This window comes from Pinus tabuliformis, chromosome 2_1 (genome assembly GCF_031772625.1).
Source record: "Pinus tabuliformis cultivar Carrire ecotype Pingquan chromosome 2_1, CPIR1, whole genome shotgun sequence".
Classification (NCBI taxonomy): domain Eukaryota; kingdom Viridiplantae; phylum Streptophyta; class Pinopsida; order Pinales; family Pinaceae; genus Pinus; species Pinus tabuliformis.
The window spans coordinates 902,783,890-902,808,759 of NC_142299.1; positions in this window are offsets into that span (position 1 = coordinate 902,783,890).

Consider the following 24,870-nt stretch of genomic DNA (forward strand, 5'->3'; position numbering starts at 1 on the left):
TTATGATAAGAAATTTTCTATTGGAAAGAACAATGAGGAATTGATTTTCTTAAATGATCAAAGGGAGAGTGATGGAAAGACATCCAAAACTATCACAGAGATGGAGGATCAAAATTTTATTCTAATCAAGAAGGAATAATTAGTGTCAACAAGAAGCCATACTTGTGACAAAGAATAAGATAGTGAGGATTGTACAAAACTTTTAGGAGAAATTTCAAGTGAGATAGCAAATTTGTGGCATGAATTAAGTCTTTTGGAGAAAAGGCTAGAAAACCAAAAAGTAAGTGTTCAGATTGTAAAGTCAAAACTGGATGAGAATGAACAAGTTCACTAGAATGGATAGGGACAGAAAGACATCATTGAAACATATGGCATGGAGGAGAGACTAGCTGATGTCTCGAGAATTCTGCTGAGAATTCAAAACAGCATACTGATGTGCTGACAGAGGAGGAAGAATTAGATTAGCAAGCTAAATTGTTGCCAAAGGAAGAAAAGGCACAAAGCCTAATGATTTTTATTTTAACAATTGTTTTATGAGTGCCTAATGATTTTTATTTTAACAATTGTTTTATGAGTGCAGGTTTAGTTGCAGATATTGTAGGAAATTTAACACAGATGAGTAGCCAAATAGAAATGAAGGAAGAGGATTCTATGGAAGTATTAAATCCATGGAATAGGGATGTTCAATCGATGAAAAGAATGTTGGAAAGTCAGGATTTAATGCAGAAAGAAATAATTGTGAAAGAGGGTAAGGATGAAAGGGAGGAAATCAGAATAAGCAAAGAACAAGTAAGTGATAGCGTTCGACAACTTCAAGAAGAAAAACAACAGATTGAAGGGTTAGTGGATAGCAACAACGACCTGAAACAAAAAGAAAGAGGAAAAAGAAAGTAGTAGAGTATAGACCAGTCCAAGGATGTGATGGAAACAAAGATTGAAGAATTATGGCAGTTGATGATGAAACAGTTTGTATGGAGGAGATTGATAGCAGCAGGAAGGATGATCGATCAGAATTTGAACCTGATTGACAAGGAGAGGAAGATGAACAGAAGACAACAGATGTACAACAACAACAAAGGTGCAAGAAATTTGGGTGGTTACAAACTAAATTTTGGGACCCTGGAGGTTTTCTATTAACTTATGAACACACATGATATGGAGATCATGAATATTTTCTACTTTGGGAGTCTGATGCAAGAGCAATCAGCTCAACAATATCATTGTATTTTAGTAAGACATAGGGGTTCTTGTGTTTTCCTAGAAGTTGGTTTCCTAAGTGTGAATTAATGTAATTATTTAGGCTTTTGAGTGATTTTAATGAGAATAGGAATTAATTGAATATTGTGAGACATATTTGTAAATATTCTCGAATGTAGGAGAATATGATAGATTTAGGATAGTTGAGAGATTGAGGGATTTGAGAATTAATTGTAAAACTCAGATTAGGTGTTAGTTCTTGATTTTGGGGATTGAAGATGATCCTTAGGGATGGGGAAGGGATTTTAGGATTCTGTTGAGGAGTTTATGGATCTAAACTAGGAATTGGTTTTAGGATCCTTTTGTATAAATGTAAGCCTAAAAGGCAAAATCAGAAGTTGGATAAGTTAGATAGGTTGGATAGATTAGCTAGTTAGAGTGTGACTGTAAGCCCACGGGAAGATTATAAAACAAAGGCACTAATATTAGAAGATCAGGCTTGAAAGAGAGATTGTGTAAATGTGTATTTATATATACAGAGATTAATTCAAAATTGTATAAGTGTGTGATTCAAATATGGAATGATAAATTCTATGTGTATTAGAAATTATGTATAACATATGTATGTAGGCAGAGTTCAGCAAACACAGATAGGAGAACAAGATAGCGGATTGTAAAGGAACTTTGAAACTGTTCAAAGAACCAAAGTAATGTTTTGGAGCGGTTGTGTTAAATAACATGTGAAGTTAAGCTCAGGATGGAGTCACGCAACAGAACATCAGAAGGATGAAGAACATGAAGTAACTCGAGCCACAGAGAACCATTGAAGAAATATCATATAACCCAAGTAAAGAGATGGTTGAGAAGTAAAGCATTGATGCACAGGTACCGTTGGATCTATCAGATCAATGGTTGAGATCAAGTCGCATGGAATGGAGCTACAAATATTGCATCGCAACATATCACGTGAATGAATGAATCAGCCTTAAGGGAATTGTGATTGCGATATGTGAGATCATTACTAAATGTTGGATCGAGTGATTGGATCAATAGTGGAGGATCACTGTGGAATCCCGCATCATAATAGTCCAATGGGAGGAATTAACCTTGGGCCATAAGTAATGCGATAAGTGATTGCGATGTCTGATGCGATCGGAGGTTTGATCGCATTGCAAATATTCCATGGTAGTATACTGGGCCTTAACCAATGCGACATGTGATATGCGAAGGTGTGATGGAGTGAGCTGATAAGTATTGTGATATGCGATAGAAGAGTGGACCCAAGAAAGTAATGAATGCGGTTTATATTATATTGAAGTCCGGAGGGTTATCACATATCAGATGCGATAAAGAGTCATGTGTTAGTGAGATGCAAAAGGAGGATTGCGATGAGGTGTGCATCAAGAAATGTCCATAGGCGAGGAATTAAGAAAATGTATGGTTTACATATGTTTTGTGTGTATTCTATTATAAAAGAATTATAATGGTATTAAAGTGTTGATAGATGGTTTGCAAGTTAAGTCCATGAATAAGCAAATCATAAAGGGTTTATGGGGTTTGGTTAATGTGTGCGGCATAAAGGTTAAGGATTAATCAAGACTTAATGAGGTAGAGTGTAGAGTCTCGATGAAGGATTTGAACAAAGAGTTAGATTGCGTTAATTTATGAAATCATTCCGAAAAGACTTAAGTAAGGGGCCTTTAACCATTATTTGTTATTGAAGATTTGACTTGGTAGAGAGTTAAAATTCCTGGGGCAAAACAGATATGTGCATTTTACATGCATACTGTCGGTATACGCGGGTTTTCCTACGTCAATGAAGATCTGTTGTGTTTTTTTTTCTTTTCAATTGAGGGCCTAGATTGATTCTCAAGGGTATATGATCAGCATATTCTTAGCCTTAACGTTTATCATTAATAAGTTTAAAAAAATAGATTCATGCTACCTAGTTCCCCATCCACCAATTTCCTAGGGATTTGGCGTTATTCCAATTCTAATAAGTTACTCCATCATAAGTTCCTCACTATCATAACATTCATTTATATATAAGAAATTTTTATTTAGCAAAATGGTCCATTACTTTTAATAAATTTTAAAAATTAGATTTGTCCTTGGTGGCTCCCACCCATGGATTTCCTAGGGATTTGATATTATTCCAATTCTAATAAGTTCCTCCATGATAAGTTCCTCATTATTATTTATAACATTTAGTTATATATAAGAAAATTTTATTTAGCAAAATGATTCATTTTACAACAAGATGTGTAATTCTTTTTTTTCCTTAAGTTAAAGTTGATTAATCTCAATACATCAAAAAGACAAATGTCAAATGGAGATGAAAAAGATAGACAATTCCTAGCCTAACCAATTTCAAAAAGGGGCACCTTCAGTGTAAAAATATTTCATTATAATACCATGGGTTGTGAATACCATGGAAACTAACAACTTTTACTTCCCTAACCATTAATTAACTTATTTGAATATCAACTTGGAGAAAAAATTAAATAATAATAATAATAATAATAATTCTAGTGTTGATCATAATAAGATTTTTATTTATTTATTTATTTATTTTTATTTTTATTAAGTAAGCACCCATAGGGATTTGAACCAGTGACCTATCACAAAGAGTGCCTTAACAGTGCACCCATTCACCGTCAATACAAAGCCCCATGGGCAATCATAATAAGAATGTTCAAAGAAAAATACTAATTGAAAGTAAACAAAATTCAAGTTGTGTAATTTATTTAATTCTTAACATAAAAATAATATATAAAATTTCAAAAACGTTATTAATAAAATAAAATAAAATAAAATAAATCAATGTGAGTCATAAATAAAATATCTTATTATGTAGAGTGTAATTATCCCACTTATCAAACAAAAAAAAATTACACATGTTTACACCAATGCTTAATTCTTTTGTTACGTAGTAAAACATAACATGGTCACATGATGGATAGCATACTCATTAATCTTGGACATTCCCGTGTTAATATTAACGGTATTAAATTCTTCTTAGTTGCCTCCTTTACTATGGCTTAATTATTTGGTTCTTGGTAATGATTCAATACATGCTAACCTTTATATTTCCTAAGTTCAACTCTTCCCATGCCTTTCAATGCCACACGCCTTGCGCAGAATCGAGGACCACCTTGCTTGCTTCGTGTGGTGGTTTCTACGGAGCTTAGGACAAGTGATCAATGATGGATTGACCCCTTGGGATCCTCACTACATCAATGTTTGTCACTACTTTCATCGATGGTGGAGATGATCGAGTGGGAGTTGGTGAATAACCATCGACTTCTCCCTCACGCTTCACCTTGCTCATTCGACTTGACCACCGTTATCCTGTGCCTCTCTGCAACTGAGCTAGGGTTTCTACCAGAAGGCTTCCTCTCATCACTTTCCAGGGCTCTTGGTAACTTTTCCAGTTTATACTCTGCCCAAACAATGTCCAAGGCATCTGTTGAACCTGTTGTTGGTCGTTTTATCTTAGGTTTGTGGCCTAATTTTTGTTTAAAGTAAATTTTGTGATTTTTGTAATTCTTTACTGTCTAGAACCCTAATTTTTGTTATATGTGAAGGATTAATGGGAGATTTGCTTCAACGTACATTTGTGGAGACATCCCTGTCACGACTTTCATGAATTCTAGGTAAACCGTCCTTCTATGCCTGAATTCACTTATTAAGCCTCTTTGTGATGGCTAAAGGGTCATTATTTTCCCTTATTTAACATTGGCGTTGTTTTTGCATTGTTGTAGGTGACAAAAATGTGAAATGTCTAAAATGCAACCAATACAGTTTAGCATTTCTCAGCTGCACTTTCCCAAGTTCACCTAAATCCTCAGGTGTGGTTATATATTTATTTTTGGATACAGAGCCACCCTATAACCCTCAATGAATGTAATCTCGAGGGGCTTGTGGCTACTAGGGTTTAGTTCCTAGTTATTCTTCTGTTATCAAACACGAAGTTTTTTTAAATTATTTTGGATAAGATTTGTGGAGTCGCAATTACCCAATTAGGTATCTCCCTTTCTGCTACTAAATTTGATTTCAAATTGCATCAATTATGTGTTCGGTGATATCCAATATTCTTTGAAGTTATTTTATGCGTGATATACATATCGCTTGATTATCTATTGGAATGGCTCAAATCTTGAATTTTTATGCCAATTGTGATTACTGACATTTTCTCGACAGTATGCATTTGCCTATTGTCCATTGTTTTAGTTCTACAAACCCTCGGTGGGGATTATCTAGAAGCAAGGCTTCTGACATCGCTATAGAATTAAACTCACTCTTGACTTGGCAAATAGTATATTGTTCCAAGTAGCTTATACATTTATTGTGTTGAAAATCACAACAATAAATGATAAAAACAGAATCCAGAAATTCCAGTTTAATTTGTCCTTTAATTAAACTGAGAATTAAAATCAAATTTTATTCTCATAGCAACTTGTAATAGTTAACTAGAGTGAGTTGACTTAGTTAACCTAGGAATTTCGATTTGGAAGTATTTTTGAAGTCATATATATGTTCTCCCTATATTATAGGGGTCCAGGATGAGTTAAGTATGAGTTGTAATTAGTTAACTCAATTTACTGAGTTAAGTCCAGTTAAATTAGTTCCAAGTTGCTTGAGGAACTAATAGTGAGTTAACTGACAGTTGATGGAAAAATGCACTCAATTAGTGCTACTCGAGTTAAGTGAAGATTCCCTCATCAAAAACTCATGCATGTTGATCCCGAGAAAGACCTAGTTGAGACTAGTGTGCAGTGACAATGTATTATTTGTTGTATAATTTTCTGAGTTGTACTGATAGTGCATGCAATCAGGAACTGATCCTAGAAGGGATTTTGCAATTTTGGATGCATTGGTTTCCCTTTTAGATTGGCTAATCATCCATAGGAATTGCACAAGGAAATAGGGAGCTTGGAAAGCAGAGAAGAGGCATGGATTTGGCTTGAGCTTCCTTGTGAGCTGGGATATTGATTTTACTAAGTGCTAGGATTGTTCTTGTGAGAAGAAGCATTGTATTATCATCTTGGATTTTTTATTAATGCAATATAGATAGAGGGGTTTTGAGCTGTGGTTTTCCCTGAATAGTTATTGTGTTATGTGCCATTGATGTTCTTCCTCTTGTCGAATATTGTTTTGCTTCATCTTTATGTGCTTCCGATGTAAAGAGTAGAAGTTGATTCTTGTCTCTTGTTTTAGAAGATTACATGAGATGTTGAATATACAAAATAATCTACATCTTATCAGAGCTGAGAACAATATACTAGATGAAATTTCGAAGTTTTGAGTTTGGGGTCGCGAGTTTGCAAAGAATATCAGACAATGTTGTGAAATATTTTTAGAAACAAATAGTAGATTTGGATTCTTTATGAAAAAGTACCCAAATTCAAAAAAACAATCGGCCGAATCGGAGTTTTGATGAGGGAGATATCGTTGATTTAAAATCATCTCTTTTTCCGGAAAATTTCGTGACGATAGGACAAATGAAATAGATTGGTTTGCTAGCCAAGAACATGTATGCTCTTTAGGTTCAATATGCATGCAAAGCATTGAGGAGCAAGGAAAATGGCATAGACTTGGTGGTTTAGAGGGAGAGTAAATTACCTCTCAACATGCAACCCCAGAAGAATCCTCTAAAGTAGCTTCAGGAAGTTATGGAGCAGCCACAACTAGAGAAGGTGAGAGGACACTAAGTGGAGAGATCTAATCAAGCAGTCTCAGACAATTGTGGAGCAGGCACAAATGGAGAATCCGATAGGAGACCGAGTGGAGGCATCCAGACATGCAGAGACCTCTAGTAGGGGGAAATTTCGAGCCAAGTGGGCAGAGGGATCACATGTAACCATACCTCCAGGTCTAATGTGGGTTGATTTGAAGTGATAGTCCCAAGAGGGATGAAATTGGGCAGGGTCCATTGGGTGGTTTTATCTCATGGATTGTACCTTTCTACGAGAGCCCAAAGTACATAGTAGAGGAATCAGTGGGATTGATGCAGTCAGAGATCAAAGTGACAAATGCTAGAGTAGTGATATACTGAAGAAGTGTAGAGAGGGTTGACAATAGTGCAGAAAGGAAGAGTCAATAGAAGTGTAGAGTTTTCAGTCGACAAAGGCAATAACAGTCGAAGACTTTGATGACAAAGGCATCACTCTAATTTAGGTTGGATGTTTTTTTCTTGAGTTGTTGGAGCAACAACACTAGAGAGAAGTGTTGAATGTAGAACATTCCAAAGGTTCAGGATCGGGATTGAGTTTAATTCCTTTCTTGTTGAGAGGAAGTGTTGAAAGTAGAAACAAGAAATGATAAAATTGAACCCAAAAATTCCAATTTAATTTGTCCTTGAATTAAACAGAGAATTAAAATCAAATTTTATTCTCATAGCAACTTGTAATAGTTAACTAGAGTGAGTTGACTTAGTTAACATATGAATTTCGAGTTGGAAGTCTTTCTGAAGTCATGTATATCTTCTCCCTATATTATATGGGTCCAAGATGAGTTAAGTATGAGTTGTAATTATTTAACTCAGTTTACTGAGTTAAGTCCAGTTAAATTAGTTAAACTATTTGAGGAAATAATAGTGAGTTAACAGTTAGTGGGTGCACTAATGCACTCAACTAGTGCTACTCTAGTTAATTGAAGTTTCCCCATTAGAAACTCATGCATGTCGATGATGAGAAAGACGCAGTTGAGACTAGAGTTCAGGGACAATGTACTATTTGTTGTATAATTTTTTGAATTGTACTCATAGTGCATGCAATTAGGAACAGAGCCTAGAAGGGATTGCGCAATTTTGGATTGATCTGGATTTAAACAGGAACGTAACAAATTATAGAGATAACCATAAACACAGAGATGCAACAGAAATAATGCTTCATTTCATTAATGTAAAGTACTGAAATATTCTTACAAACAGAAATGGAAATAAACCAGCTAGGGTGATGGTAGCTTATCTCTAAGAAGAGATGTGGCGGCTACATGCCTCTGAACTATGTTACAATGAGACGCGAAGGCCTATTTATTGTTGAGAAACTATGGAAAACCCTTAACATCCCAGAACCTAACCCTAGAAGATGAAACGCCAAATTGTGGGCCCTGTTTGGGTAAATTGGTACATCAATTTCCCGGGGCCGTAACTTTGGCACCCGATCTCTGTTTGACATGTACAATAGCTCGTTAGAAAGATCTATCTAAGCACTACAACTTTGGGAAGAGAAACATCGGTCCATGGACCCATGTTGCTCCCGTATTTACCAAAAAACGTCGTTTAGGGCCTCAAAACGGCTCCAGAAGTTCAGGACCCGAAAAACTGCTAAAAATAGTAAATTGTGGTACAATTACAGAAACTGAAAAACTGAAAGACACAGTCATGGGGTTCCAAATGGGATAGGTGGGTGGCCACCAACATCCACCTGGATCATTCCTCCCCCCTTAGGAAGAAATGGTCCCCATTGCATTGAGTTCCTCCATGTGCTGAACTTGGTCCTTGGTGAGCTGTTCTGCAATCTCGGATGTGTCCAGTAATGGTGGGAAGCATGGTTGAGGCGGTACACATTGAACACTTGGTGTAGGCGAAGGAATGGAGGAATCCTGTGCTCCAAAGCATTATTTCCCACAACCTTAGTAATGGTGTAAGGACCATGTCGGCGTGGTTAGAGCTGCTGATAGGCTCTTGTCAGGCATTCTTTCTACAGATGCAAATAGACTTTATTGCCCACCTGAAGCTTTTGTCGTACCCCTGTGGGTGAGGAGAAGTTGTTCCTATTTTTTTTCATGACCGTATTCCTTTACTGTTGCTGTTGCGTGGAGGAACCCTTCAGGGGGGTCATTGATGTGGTGACGATCTTCCCCTTACTTTGGGAACAAATTAGACAGAAAATGAATTTCATAGTCTGGGAGATGAGCTTGCTGCCTTTCTTAGTAGAGATCAAAGAGGTGGCAGTAGCTAGGGCTACCTCTGATATCCTGTATAATTAATTATCCAAAGAAATAATGACAGCGTGAGGCCTTGACTCATACAAAACATGTCGCCTCCACAAGTATGGCCAGCCTAATAATACATCACAAACATCCAGAGGTGTAACATCACACAATACCTCATCTGTGAAGGGCTTGATGCTATAGGGAAGGTGACACTGCTGGAAAACTTTGAGATCTCATCCTTCGTGAAGCCACCCAATACTGTACGGCTGCAGGTGTGGTGTAGTTCATAGGTCCAACCACTTCACGACCTCTGTTGAAATGAGGTTCTTTTGTATGCCATTGTCAACAATGAATTGCAATGGCAAACCCTTCACCCACATCTGTGAGTGGAAAATATGCTCCCCCTCCTCTGGGTCTTTGAGATCATTCTTCTGGATCTTGGCAGTGGCGACAATGATGTTGGGCTCTGCATCAATGATCTGCTTCCCTTTGTCATTCCTCTTGTCGGGTTCTGACTCAAGGTCGGAACATGCATCTGATTCTGAAGCCTTCAACTCGGCCACTAGCGACTGCTTGGTCCGACACTCACTTGTGTTATGAGTGGGACTCCTGTGGAACTCACACCACTTTCTTGTGTCCTTCTTTGACTTCGCAGTGTTGTTCTTTTCTTGTGGCTTCGACGAGTTGTCTTAGGTCAGCCTGCCTTGGCTTTGTCCTTTGGTCTTCGGATTTGCAGATCCAAAGTCTCTCTTATTCTCAGTATTTGAGTACTAGATGCAGCCCAGAATCTTTGATACCCAACTGTGTGTGAAGGGTATGAAAAATGTTTGTGAACTCTAGCACACCTTGGTCTTGTCCCTGTTGTAGTGTGGTCCATTTGATGTATTTGTCCTCATATCTTTTGACAGGGTAGTACTTCTCCTTGATGGCATCCCGAAATGAATCCCAAGTGGGTGCGGCTGAAAATAGTGAGCCCATACTTTCATTCTTCTGCTCACAGTAGGTTTCCCACCAGTCCTTGACGTGGGGGCTGCTTTGAGAAGAGCGAAAACAATCTTTCCCCAACTCAAAAATTCATGAACAGAAAAATACCCATCTAGCAGATTTAACCAATCTATGGCATATGCGTCTATTTGACCCTCAAAGATGGGGATTTCAAAATTAACTTGTACCTTAAATGGTGTGGCATTTCCAGAGTAGCTGTTGGAAGCCAATGCGTCACCTCTGGGTAGCCGTTGAAGGATCTGGGCAAAGTTGTCCATCATTGCATTCCTTTGTCGCTCAAGGGTTTCTTCAAGCAATATTTTGATAGGATCTCCTACTCCCTCATATTTCTTTTCATCCGCCATGCGAGGCCGTTGGGATTTGCGAGGCTAGTCTTGCAAAGGTTCGACCAACTCAAGCCCTAACTCCTTATATCCCGACCTCGTTGGGGACATGCAAAGAAAAACAGAGAAAAAGCAGACTGCTCTGATACCACTAATCCAGATTTAAACAGGAACGCAAAAAATTACAGAGATAACCATAAACACAGAGATGAAATGGAAATAATGCTTCATTTCATTAATGTAAAATACTTAAATATGCTTACAAACAAAAATGTAAATAAACTAGCTAGGGCGATGGTAGCTTATCTCTAAGAAGAGATGTGGCGGCTGCATGCCTCTGAACTGTGTTACAATGAGGCTCAAAGGCCTATTTATTGTTGAGAAACAATAGAAAACCCTTAACATCCAGTAACCTAACCCTAGAAGATGAAACGCCAAATTGTGGGCCCCGTTTGGTTAAATTGGTACATCAATTTCCCGGGGTCGTAACTTTAGCACCCGATCTCCATTTGACGTGTACAATAGCTCGTTAGAAAGACTTATCCGAGCACTACAACTTTGGGAAGAGAAAATTCAGTCCATGGACCCAAGTTGCTCCCAGATTTCCCAAAATAACGTCGTTTAGGGCCTCAAAACGGCTCTAGAAGTTCAGGACCCAAAAAACTGCTAAAAATAGTAAATTGTGCTACAATTACGAAAACTGAAAAACTGAAAGAGACAGTCATGGGGGTCCAAATGGGATAGGTGGGTGGCCACCAACATCCACTTGGATCATTCCTCCCCCCTTAGGAAGCAATGGTCCTCGTTGCATTGAGTTCCTCCATCTACTGAACTTGGTCCCTGGTGAGTTGTTCTGCAATCGCGGATGTGTCCAGTAATGGTGGGAAGCACAATCGAGGGTGGTACACATTGAACACTTGGTGTAGGCAAAGGAATGGAGGAATGTTGTGCTCCAAAGCATTATTTTCCACAACCTTAGTAATGGTGTAAGGACCATGTCAGCGTGGTCGGAGCTTCTGATGGGCTCTTGTAAGGCGTTCTTTCTGCAGATGTAACTAGACTTTGTTGCCCACCTAAAGCTTGTGTGGTACCCCTGTGGGTGAGGAGAAGTTGTTACTATGTTCTTTCATGACTGTATTCCTTTGCTGCTGCTGCTTCATGGAGGAACCCTTCGTGGGGGTCATGGATGTGGTGACGATCTTCCCCTTACTTTGGGAGTGAATCAGACAGAAAATGAATTTCCTAGTCTAGGAGATGAGCTTGCTGCCTTTCTTAGTAGAGATCAAAGAGGTGGCGGTAGGTGGGGCTACCTCCAGTATCCTGTATAATGAATTATCCAAAGAAATAATGACAGTGCGAGGCCTTGAATCATACATAGCATGTCACGTCCACAAGTATGGCCAACCTAATAATACATCACAAGCATCCAGAGGTATAACATCACACAATACCTCATCTGTGAAGGGATTGATGCTGTAGGGAAGGCGACACTGCTGGCGAACTTTGAGTTCTCCTCCTTCGTGAAGCCACCCAATACTATATGGTTGTGGGTGTGATGTAGTCGGTAGGCCCAACCGCTTCATGACCTCTGCTGAAATGAGGTTCTTTTGGCTGCCACTATCGACAATGAATTGCAGCGGGGAACCCTTCACCCACATATGTGAGTGGAAAAGACACTCCCCCACCTCTGGGTCTTCGAGCTCACTCTTTTGGATCTTGGTGGCGGCAATAGTGATGCTGGTCTCTACATCAATGATCTGCTTCCCTTTACCATTCCCCTTGTCAGGTTCTGACTCAAGATCGGAACATGCATCTGATTCTGAAGCCTTCAACTTGGCCACCAACGACTGCTTGGTCCGACACTCACTTGTGTTATGAGTGGGACTCTTGTGGAACTCACACCACTTTCCTGTGTCCTTCTTCGACTTCGTGGTGTTGTTCTTTTCTTGTGGCTTCGACGGGTTGTCTTGGGTCACCCCGCCTTGGCTTTGTCCTTTGGTCTTTGGATTTGCAGTTCCAAAGTCTCGCTTCCTCTGTTTGAAGTTTTACTCGATTTTGACAGCATATCAGTATGCGTGCGGAGCGAGGAGATGTTCAGCAACTCCATCTCTTCCTAGATGTATGTGTGTAGGTAGCCACAGTATTTGAGTACCAGATACAGCTTAGAATTTTTGATATCCAACTGTGTGCAAAGGGTATGAAAAATGTTTGTGAACTATGGCACACCTTGGTCTCGTCCCTGCTGCAGTGTGGTCCATTTGATGTATTTGTCCTCATAACTTTTGACAGGGTAGTACTGCTCCTTGATGGAATCCTAGAATGAATCCCAAGTGTGTGTAGCTAAAAGTAGTGATCCCGTACTTTCATTCTTCTGCTCGCAGTAGGTTTCCCACCAGTCCATGACGTGGGGGCTGCTTTGAGAAGAGCGAAAACAATCTTTTCCCGACTTGAAAATTCATGAACAGAAAAATACCCATCTAGCCTATTTAACCATTTATTTATGGCATCTATGTCTATTTGACCCTCGAAGATGGGGATTGCAAAATTAACTTGTACCTTAAATGGTGTGGCGTTTCCAGAGTAGCTGTTGGAAGCCGATGCGTTGCCTCTAGGTAGCCACTGAAGGATCTGGGCAAAGCTGTCCACCATCACGTTCCTTTGTTGCTCGAGGGCTTCTTCGAGCAAGATTTTGATAGGATCTCCTGCCCCCTCGTCTTTCTTCTCATCCACCATGGGAGGCCGTCAAGATTTGTGAGGCTGGTCTCGCAAAGGTTCGACCAGTTCAAGGCCTAACTCCTTATATCCCGACCTCATTGGGGACATGCAAAGGAAAATAGAGAAAAAGTAGACCTCTCCAATACCACTAATCTAGATTTAAACAGGAACGCAACAAATTACAAAGATAACCATAAACACAGAGATGTAGCAAAAAAAATGCTTCATTTCATTAATGTAAAATACTGAAATATGCTTACAAACAGAAATGGAAATAAACCAGCTAGGGCGATGGTAGCTTATCTCTAAGAAGAGATGTGACAGCTACATGCCTCTGAACTGTGTTATAATGAGGCTCGAAGGCCTATTTATTGTTTAGAAACAATGGAAAACCCTTAACATCCCAAAACCTAACCCTAAAAGATGAAATGCCAAATTGTAGGCCCCTTTTGGGTAAATTGGTACATCAATTTCCTAGGGTCGTAACTTTGGCACTCGATCTTCGTTTGACGCGTACAATAGCTCGTTAGAAAGATGTATCCAAGCACTACAGCTTTGGGATCCTAGATTTCCAAAAAGAATGTCTTTTAGGGCCTCAAAACGGCTCCAGAAGTTCATGACCCGAAAAACTTCTAAAACTAGTAAATTGTGCTACAATTACGGAAACTGGAAAACTGAAAGAGACAGTCGTGGGGGTCCAAATGGGATAGGTCAGTGGCCACCAAAATCCACCTAGATCATTCCTCACCCCTTAGGAAGCAATGGTCCCCATTGCATTGAGTTCCTCCATCTGTTGAACTTGGTCCCTGGTGAGCTGTTCTGCAATCTCGGATGTGTCCAGTAATGGTGGGAAGCGTGGTCGAGGGCGATACACATTGTACACTTGGTGCAGGCGAAGGAATGGAGGAATGCTTTCTCCAAATCATTATTTCCCACAGCCTTAGTAATGGTGTAAGGACCATGTCGGTGTGGTCGGAGCTGCTGATGGGCTCTTGTAAGACATTCTTTCTGCAGATGCAACTAGACTTTGTTGCCCCCCTGAAGCTTGTGTGGTACACCTGTGGGTGAGGATAAGTTGTTCCTATGTTCTGTCATGACCGTATTCCTTTGCTGCTACTGCTACGTGGAGGAACCCTTTGTGGGGGTCATGGATGTGGTGATGATCTTCCCCTTACTTTGGGAGCGAATTAGACAAAAAATGAATTTCCTAGTCTAGGAGATGAGCTTGCTGCCTTTCTTAGTAGAGATCAAAGAGGTGGCAGTAGGTCGGGCTACCTCCGGTATCATGTATAATGAATTATCCAAAGAAATAATGACAGTACGAGGGCTTAACTCATACACAACATTTCGCCTCCACAAGTATGCCTGACCTAATAATACATCACAAACGTCCAGAGGTGTAACATCACACAATACCTCGTCTGTGAAGGGCTTGATGCTGTAGGGAAGGCGACACTGCTGGCGAACTTTTAGATCTCGTCCTTCGTGAAGCCACCTGATACTATACAGCTGCGGGTGTGGTGTAGTCGGTAGGCCCAACCGCTTCACAACCTCTATTGAAATGAGGTTCGTTTGGATGGCACTGTCGACAATGAATTGTAGCGGTGAACCCTTCACCCACATCTGTGAGTTTAAAAGACGTTCCCCCTCCTTTGGGTCTTCGAGCTCATTCTTCTGGATCTTGGTGGTGGCAACAGTGATGCTCGGCTCCGCATCAATGATCTACTTCCCTTCACCATTCCCCTTGTTGGGTGAGTCAGGGTCGGAACATGCATCTAATTCTGAAGCCTTCAATTCGGCCACCAACGACTACTTGGTCTGACACTCACTTCTGTTATGAGTGGGACTCTTGTGGAACTCACACCACTTTCCTGTGTCCTTCTTCAAATTTGCGGTGCTGTTTTTTTCTTGCGGCTTCCATGGGTTGTCTTGAGTCACCCCACCTTGGCTTTGTCCTTTGGTCTTTGGATTTGCAGATCCAAAGTCTCACTTGTTCTGTTTGAACTTTTGCTTGATTTTGACAGCGTATCGGTATGTCGTGCCAAGCGAGGAGATGTTCAGGAACTCCATCTATTCATCGATGTATCTGTGTAGGTAGCCATGGTATTTGAGTACTAGATGTAGCTTAAAATATTTGATACCCAACTGTGTGCGAAGGGTATGAAAAATGTTTGTGAAGTCTGGCACATCTTGGTCTCATCCCTGCTGTAGTGTGGTCCATTTGATGTATTTGTCCTCATAGCTTTTGACAGGGTAGTACTACTCCTTGATGGCATCCTGGAATGAATCCCAAGTGGGTGTGGTTGAAAATAGTGAGCCCGTACTTTCATTCTTCTACTGGCAGTAGGTTTCCCACCAGTCCTTGACGTGGGGGCTTCTTTGAGAAGAACAAAAATAATCTTTTCCCGACTCGAAAATTCATGAACAGAAAAATACCCATCTAGCAGATTTAACCATTTATCTATGCCATCTACATCTATTTGACCCTCGAAGATGGGGATTTCAAAATTAACTTGTACCTTAAATGGTGTGGTGTTTCCAGAGTAGCTGTTGGAAGCCAATGCGTTGCCTCTGGGTAGCTGCTGAAGGATCTGGGCAAAGTTGTCCATCATCACGTTCCTTTGTCACTCGAGGGCTTCTTCGAGCAAGATTTTGATAGAATCTCCTACCCCTTCATCTTTCTTTTCATCTGCCATGGGAGGCCGTCAGGATTTGTGAGGCTGGTCTTGCAAAGGTTCGACTAGTTCAAGCCCTAACTCTTTATTTCTCGACCTCGTTGGGGACATGCAAAGAAAAATAGAGAAAAAGCAGACCACTCTGATACCACTGATTCGGATTTAAACAGGAACGCAATAAATTACAGAGATAACCATAAACACAGAGATGCAGTGGAAATAATGCTTCATTTCATTAATGTAAAGTACTGAAATATGCTTACAAACAGAAATGGAAATAAACTAGCTAGGGTGATGGTAGCTTATCTTTGAGAAGAGATGTGGCGGCTACATGCCTCTGAATTGTGTTACAATGAGGCTCGAAGGCCTATTTATTGTTGAAAAACAATGGAAAACCCATAACATCCCAAAACCTAACCCTAGAAGATGAAACGCCAAATTGTGGGCCCTGTTTGGGTAAATTGGTACATCAATTTCCTGGGGTTGTAACTTTGGCACCCGATCTTCGTTTGACGCGTACAATAGCTCGTTAGAAAGATCTATCCAAGCACTACAACTTTGGAAAGAGAACCATGGTCCATGGACCCATGTTTCTCACTGATTTCCCAAAAAATGTCGTTTAGGGCCTCAAAATGGCTCCGGATGTTCAGGACCCGAAAAACTGCTAAAAATAATAAATTGTGCTACAATTACAGAAACTAAAAAACTAAAAGGGATAGTCGTGGGGGTCCAAATGGGATAGGTGGGTGGCCACCCACATCCACCTAGATCATGGATGCACTGGTCTCCCTTTAAGATTGTCTAATCATCCATAGGAATTGCATAAGGACATAGGGAGCTTGGAAAGTAGAGAAGAGGCATGGATTTGGCTTGAGCTTTCTCGTGAGCTAGGATATTGATTTTACTGAGTGCTGGGGTGAGAACAAGCATTGTATTATCATCTTGGATTTTTTATTAATGCAATACAGCTAGTGGGGTTTCTAGCTGTGGTTTTCCCTGGATATTTATTGTATTATGTGCCATTGATGTTCTTTCTCTTGTCGATTATTGTTTTGCTCGATCTTTATGTGCTTCCGCTGTAAAGAGTAGAAGTAGATTCTTGTTTCTTGTTTTAGTAGATTACATGAGTTGTTGAATCTACAAAATAATCTACATATTGGACAATTTAATTAATAATGGAGTGATTTATATGATTAATATTTACCTGATAGTTTTGAGTATGTAATATGTCGTGCTTACGCTTTTAATAAGTTTTTATTTTTGACACTGGTCTATTTCCATTATCCACAAGGTTCTACAGTATCTGGTTAATAGGCCAAAATATAAGCACATTGTTTCTGACAACCTCTCTTATTTTTTCTTTCAATAAATGTCAAATTTGTAAAATAAATAAACATAGGAACACATGAAATTTCAATACTAAATAATTAATTACTTCGACTATAAATACATCACGACTAGTTTTTACTACTACATAGTTTCAAACTCTCATTTTCCAACATTCATGTATTTCGATTTACACTTTTTATAGACAATATTCAACAATAAAAATGTTTAAATACTTATCTGTAGTTCCAACTGTTTTGTTTTCAGACCACAGGAAAATTGGGATTCACCACCCAACCTTCGAGTACCAGATTCTCTCTTGGTGCTCCCCCTGAGCCAATCACATACTCAGGAACAATTAGGAAGAAAAATAATGGCAGTTAACTTAAGGACCACCTAGTAATAACTAGCTCCAGTCTCTGGCATTCAAAGAAAATCACTAGCCAACGAGCTTGAGATTACTTGTTAACCTTGTGCCCAACACCTATTTCAATGTTTTCTAGGTTCTCTCTCTATTCTCTCTCCTTTTTCCCTCCTTTTGTCTCAGGTTCCCCAACCCTTTTGGTTCCATTATTTTCTAAGTTTGGTTGCTAACTGTGAGTCCTAATGCTTCTTTCTTTTCTCTAACTGCCTGAGTGTGAGATATTCACTTGCATCCCAACTTTCCCGTGACCTATAACATATTTTTTTAATTCTTTTTTAATAAAATCTGCAAAATACATACCTTATCATAAGTGAATACATTTATATATAATATGTCAAACATTATTTAATTGAGTATATTTACACACTTATTGCAGTAACTAAGTAAATTTTAAAAGTTACCCAATGATTGAGGGGCATTACATCTCCTCCCTCTTGGAAATAACAACGTCTTTGGTGTTTCCTTGCATCCAGAACAAGCCTGGGTATGTTTCTTGCATGACTCGCTCATATTCCCAGGTAGCCTCCTTGAGAATAAAGTGTTTCCATTTCACCTTAACTTGGGGGATAACTCATTTCAGCAACATTGTTTCTCTCCGATCGAGAATACACAGGGACTCAACTAGGAATTCCCTGTCTGTTTCGACCTGCAATCATCATACCAATAATTATTGCCACATAATATAATCATTATCCATTTTAACATAATTTTCTTGTATTTACTTGAACATTTTTCCATTGTATTATATGTCTAGGGTCATGTTTATATTCTTTTAATAAAGAGACATGGAAAACATTGTACACCCGTATATGACCAGGTAGAGCTAATGGATAGGCTAGGGGGCCAATTTAGGCGATAATTTGGAAGGGGCCATAGAATCGAGGCCCTAATTTAGAACTGCCACTCCATCTTAGCGTGCTTCACTTAGGTCTTATCCTTACATAAACATGATCCCCTACTTGGAATTCCCGATATGATCTTCATTGATCGACATAATTCTTTTGCCAATCCTGAGCAACTTTTAGATTAGCTCAAGCTTTTTTCACTGCAACCTCCATATTCTTGAGTATATCAAGACTCAAAAGGAATTTTTCTTCTAGAGTATTCCAATTTATAGGAGTTATACACTTTCTCCCATACATCACTTCAAAGGGGCTCATTTTTAATGATGCATGATAACCGTTACTGTATGTGAATTCCACTAAATGTATGTATTCCTCCAGCTTTGTCGGTCGCTACATTAAGTACATTCTAAGCATGTCCTCTAATACTTGATTTACACACTCGGTCTGCCCATCCGTTTGCGGATGATAGGTAGTACTAAATTGCACCTGGGTGCCTAAGCTTGTAAACAAAGTATTCTAGAAAGCGAAGGTAAACTTCACATCTATATCTGAGATAACCATCTTTGGTATCTCATGTAATCTAAAAAATTCTCTCATGAAAATGTCAGCTGTTTGTACAACCTTATAAGTTGACTGAGTTGGTATGAAGTGATTTCCTTTGCTCAACTTATCTACTACCACCATTATGGAATCATTCTATCTCTTTGACTTCGGTAACTCAGTAGTGAAATGTAATGTCACAATTTCCCATTTCCATTCAAGAATGGGTAAAGGATGGAGCAGACCAGCTGGATGTTGATGTTATGCTTTCACTTTCTAGCACTCTAAACACTATGCCAAGCACTAAGCGGTTTTTGTTTTCATACTTGGCCAAAAGTAGTCTTTCCTCACTGTTATAATCAATTTTTAGTATCCTCGGTGTGTTGTATAAGGACTTCCATGATATTCATCGCTTAACAACTCGTTGGTTTGGTACGTAGATACGATTCCTATATATCAATATATATTCATCATTAATATCATAACCTAGTTTCCTTTTAGAGTTGTTTGCTTGCTGCCATAAGAAATGATATCCAGGGTTTTTTAGGGCAACTTCTTTAATTTGGCTTGAAAATTCAAATTTGATTTTGTTAAAAGAAACCTCATCAATATACTTCACTCTTCAACTTAAAGCATCAGCCACCAGATTCTCTTTACTCTTCAAATGCTTAATGTCAAAATAAAATTCACTTAAGAATGCGGTCCATCGTGCTTGACGTGCATTCAAATTTAGTTGGTGAAAGAAATTGGTGAGGATATTGTGGTTCGTCATAAGAATGAACTTCTTTTCCAATAAATAATGTCACCAAATTTTCAGAGCATGAAATATTGTTGTAAGCTCTAAGTCATACGTTGAATACTGTTGTTCATAATCCTTTCATTTCTATGATTCATATGCCACCACTCTACCTTCCTGCATTAATACACCTCCAATTCCCATTTGGTATGTATCTGTATAGACCATAAATTACTTGTTTGGATCTACTATATTTAGAATTGGTGCTATGGTCAGTAAAGGTCTTAGTCGCTCAAAGCTTTGTTGGCACTTTTTCAGTCCACTTAAAAACCTTTCCTTTTGGCTGCAAGGATGACAAGGGGTAGGCTACTTTAGAAAACCCTTCTATGAAGCGATGGTAGTAACCAGCCAATCCTAGGAAAGAGTGAATATCCTCCACATTTTTGGGAACAAGCCACTCCATGATTATTTTGATTTTCTCCAGGTCTACTGCTATAGCCTCCTTAGTGATAATATGCCCAAAATACTATATTTGTTCCTTATAGAATTCACATTTGTTGTACTTTTTGTACAATTGATGATCTCTTAGGGTCTGTAACACAATTTGTAAATGCTTTTGATGTTCCACCAAAACTTTGGAGTAAATTAAAATATTGTCAATAAAAATCAATACAAATTTATCAAGATATGGGTGAAATATCCCATTCATAAGACTCATAAAGGTAGTTGGGGTGTTAGTTAGCCCAAAAGGCAGGACCACAAACTCATAATGTCCATAATGAGTGCTAAACACAGTCTTACATACATATTCCTCCTTTATTCTAATATGATGTTACCATGGCTGTAAATCGATCTTTGAGAAGACTGTAGCACACTTGACTTGGTCAAACATATCGTCAATTTTGGGTAGCAAGTATTTATTTTTTATAATTAGTTTGTTTAATTGTAGATAATCATTGCATAACCTTAAGGTGCCATATTTCTTTTAAAAAAATAGTACCCGAGCTCCCCATGTTGAAACACTGCCCCATTTAAAGTTTTTATCCAATAGTTTTTGAAGTTGAATATTCAACTCCATGATCTCTAGTGAACTCATTCTGTAAGGTGCTCTTGACGCTAGGGCAACACCTAGAATTAACTCGATACTAAAATCTATATCTCTTTTCGGTGGCAGCCTTGGTATCTCTTCAAGAAATACATCTATAAATTCTTGAGCTATTAGAATATTTGGTAGTTCAGATGTGGTCTTTCTGGACTTAGCACAATCCACTTGCACTGCATATATACAACAAGATTTTCACAAAAAAATTCTCAGGTGAGAGGCAGTGTTTTGCCTTAATTGTACTGGTTTCTTGATACCCCGAACTTCACATCTAACACCTGCCTCATTTAAATAACTAACAATATTTTCTTTATAGTTTACCAAGGACTAGTGAGTCTCCAACCAGTCCATTTCAATTAAAATGTCATAAGATCCCAAAGGCAAGAAATTCAGATTTACTTTGATGGATTGGTTTGCTAACTCAATTGAGCAGTCTTCTATCTTACTTGTTACTCATCTCTTGGCTCTGGTGGCTAGTTGAACTAGCTAGGGGTTTTTAAATTTATGAGTGTGTAACTGAAAATGTTCTACCATTTCAGGACTTATATAGCCTAGGCTAGCGCGAGGAACTACTAAAATCAAAATAGGGTGTCTAAACATTTTATCTTCAATTTCGATCATGCTTGGTTGAAAATCCACTTGATGATCCTCTAAGGCCACATTGATTTTCGGTATGCTTCTTTCCACCTCACCCACTGTTGAAGCTTCTTTTATGTTAGATATTGGGTCCAACCTTCCCCTGTGAGGGCGGTTTTTAATGTAATGTGGTTCTCCACAACCCCAACATTGCAGAGGTGGTTTATGTCTCCGATTACCCTAAGATTTGATTGGTTGTTCCACAATTTTGACTTCATTCTGGGACCGACATTTTTGTTGGCTTCTTTCTACATCTTTCCCTTGTTGTCCTTTAATGGTATTCCTAAAATTATCAAGTTTACTGCTTTTGTGGTTTTGTGCATTTCTTTGCCCTTTCCTTCTTATCCAACTTTTATTGTTGTCTTTATTTTGCATCTATTGGTAGAAAATTTATGTTTTTCTTAAAACATCATCCATTTTTTTGGGATAATCAAACTCAAGTCATTCCTTTATATGCATTGGAAAACTACTGATAAAACTTGTCACCTTAGATTTTTCCTCACACGGATACAGTACATATCATAGAAAAGAGGTGAATTTGGCCACATATTCATCCATGGTCAGCTGGCCTAACCGCAGAGCATGGAATTCCTTGGCCTTATCATCATAAAATCATTCATTCGAGTATTTATTTTTAAAATGTTTCTGAAATACTTCCCAAGTAATTCACTGCTCATCCACTTCGTGTACCACTTTCACCTCTTCCCACCACAGGGTCACTTTTCCTTGTAACTAGTAAATGGATAACTGATCTTTTAAGTTTTCATCATACCCATAAATTTGAAAATACTTTTTTATGTTTATCAACCAAGATTCTGACAACTCCTCAACTTCACCATCGTAACTCGGGGGCTTGATCTTCTTGAAGTCACCTTACAACTCAACCTTTCGTCTCTTGGCCTTCTTACTCTCACCACTATTAAAGGTATCCACCCACTTTCCCTTGGGTAATTTGATTTCCTTTTGACTCTTGGGTTTGACTTACCTTTGGTATGTTGTCTTCTCTCCTTCGGTGGGGCTCCACCTTGTTGCTATTATCGGAACTAGGATTGAAGTTTCGATGATTTTTTCTATCTGTTAAGCTCTTCAATATACGCTATTGTGCCTACACTAAGCATTCATTTTCCATCTGGAGGCTTGCCATTTCAGCTTGAAGTTGTTGTATTGTTTCCATCATAGTAACAACATGGTTACGAGATTCACTTTCCAGCTGAACCCATAATTCAGCAGTGGTCCCATCTAGAGGCGTTGCCTCCGATTCAACATTATGTATTGATAGAGGGGTGAAAGTTGGTCCACCTAGTCTCCTCATGATGCCGTTTCACTCACCTTGTAGTTTCACAACACAAATTTGGTTATCCAATCAGGCCTTCAGTATGGAATCTTGGCTCTGATACAACATGTAATGTATCCCACTTATCAAACAAAAAACCTTACGCATGTTTACACCAATGCTTAATTATTTTGTTACGTAGTAAGACATAACATGGTCACATGATGGATAACATGCTCATTAATCTCGGACATTCCAACATTAATATTGATGCTATTAAATTCTTCTTAGTCGCCTCCTTTACTATGGTTTAATTATTTGGTTGTTGGTAATGATTAAATAGATGCTAACCCTTATATCTCTGTAAATTTCAACTCTCCCTGGGCCTTTCAATGCCCTAGGCCTTGTGCAAAATCGACGAACTCCTTGCTTGCTCCGCATGGCGGTTTCAATGGAACTCAGGACAAGTTATCAACGGTGGGTTGACCCCTTCAGATCGTCACGACATCAACGGTTGTCACTACTTTCATTGAATGTGGAGATGATTGACTGGGAGTTGGTGAATAACCACCGCCTTCTCGCTCGCGCCCCACCTTGCTCATTCGACTCGACCGCCCTTACCCTATGCATCTCTACAACTGAGCTGGGGTTTATACCTAAAGACTCCCTCTCATGGATTTCCAGGGTTCTTGGCATGTTTTCCAGTATATACTGTAGCCAAACAACATCGAAGGCATTCGTTGAACCTATTTTCAGTCATTTTGTCTCAGGCTTGTGGTGTAATTTTTGTTTAAAGTAAACTTTGTGATTGTTGTAATTCTTTACAGTCTTGAATCCTGATTTTTGTTATATGTGCAGGATTAATGGGATATTTTCTTCAACATACATATGTGGAGACATCCCTGTCATGACTTTCATGAAGTCTGAGTAAACCCCCCTTCTATGTCCTAATTCGCTTATTAAGCCTCTCTGTAATGGTTAAATGGTCATTCCTTTCCCTTATTTAACGCCGACATTGTTTCTGTGTTGTTGTAGGTGGCCAAAAAATGAAATGGGTGAAACGAAACCGAGACAGTTTAGCGTTTCTCACCTGCACTTTCCCAGGTTCACCTAAATCCTCAGGTGTGGTTATATATTTATTTCTAAATTCAGAGCCGCCTTATAATGCTCACTGAATGTATTCCCTAGGGGCCTGTTGCTGCTATGGTTTAGTTCCTGGTTATTCTTCTCTTTTCAAACACGGTGTTGTTTTTAAATTATTTTGGTTAAGATTTGTGGAGTCACGATCACCCAACTGGGTATCTCCCTTTATGTTACTAAAGTTAATTTCAAATACATCAATTGTGTATTCGGTGATCTCCAATATTCTTTGAAGTTATTTTATGCGTGATATATATAATGCTTGATTATTTATTGGAATGGCTCAAATCTTGTTTTTTTATGCCAATTGTGATTACCATCATTTTCTCTACAGTATGCATTTGCCTGTTGTTTTGTTTGTTGTTTTAAAGTTCTACAAACCCTCGGTCGAGACTCTCCAGAATTAGGGCTTCTAGCCCCGCTACAGGACTAAACCCGTTCTTGACTTGGAAAATAATATATTGTTCTAGGTAGATTATACATTCATTGGACAGTTTAATTATGGAGTAATTTATATGATTAATATTTACCTGATAGTTTTGTGTATGTAATATGTTGTGTTTACGCATTTAATAAGGTTGTATTTTCATATTTTCGACACTGTTCTATTTTCATTATCCGCAAGGTTCTACAGTATCTAGTTAATAGGCCAAAATATAAGCACACTGTTTGCAACAACCTCTCTTGTTTGCTATTTTTATAAACACCAAGGCACATGAAATTTCAATACTAATAATTAATTACTTTGGCTCTAAATACATCATGACATGTTTTGACTACTGCATATTCTCAAACTCTAATTGTCCAACATTCATTTATTTTCATTTCCACCTTTTGTATATAGTATTCAACAATAACAAACTTTAAATACTTATATGTACTTTCAACTGTTCCGTTTACAGACCACAGGAAAATTGGGATTCACCACCCAACCTTCGAGTACCAAAGTCACTCCTAGTGCTCCCCCCAAGCCAATCAAACACTCAGGAATA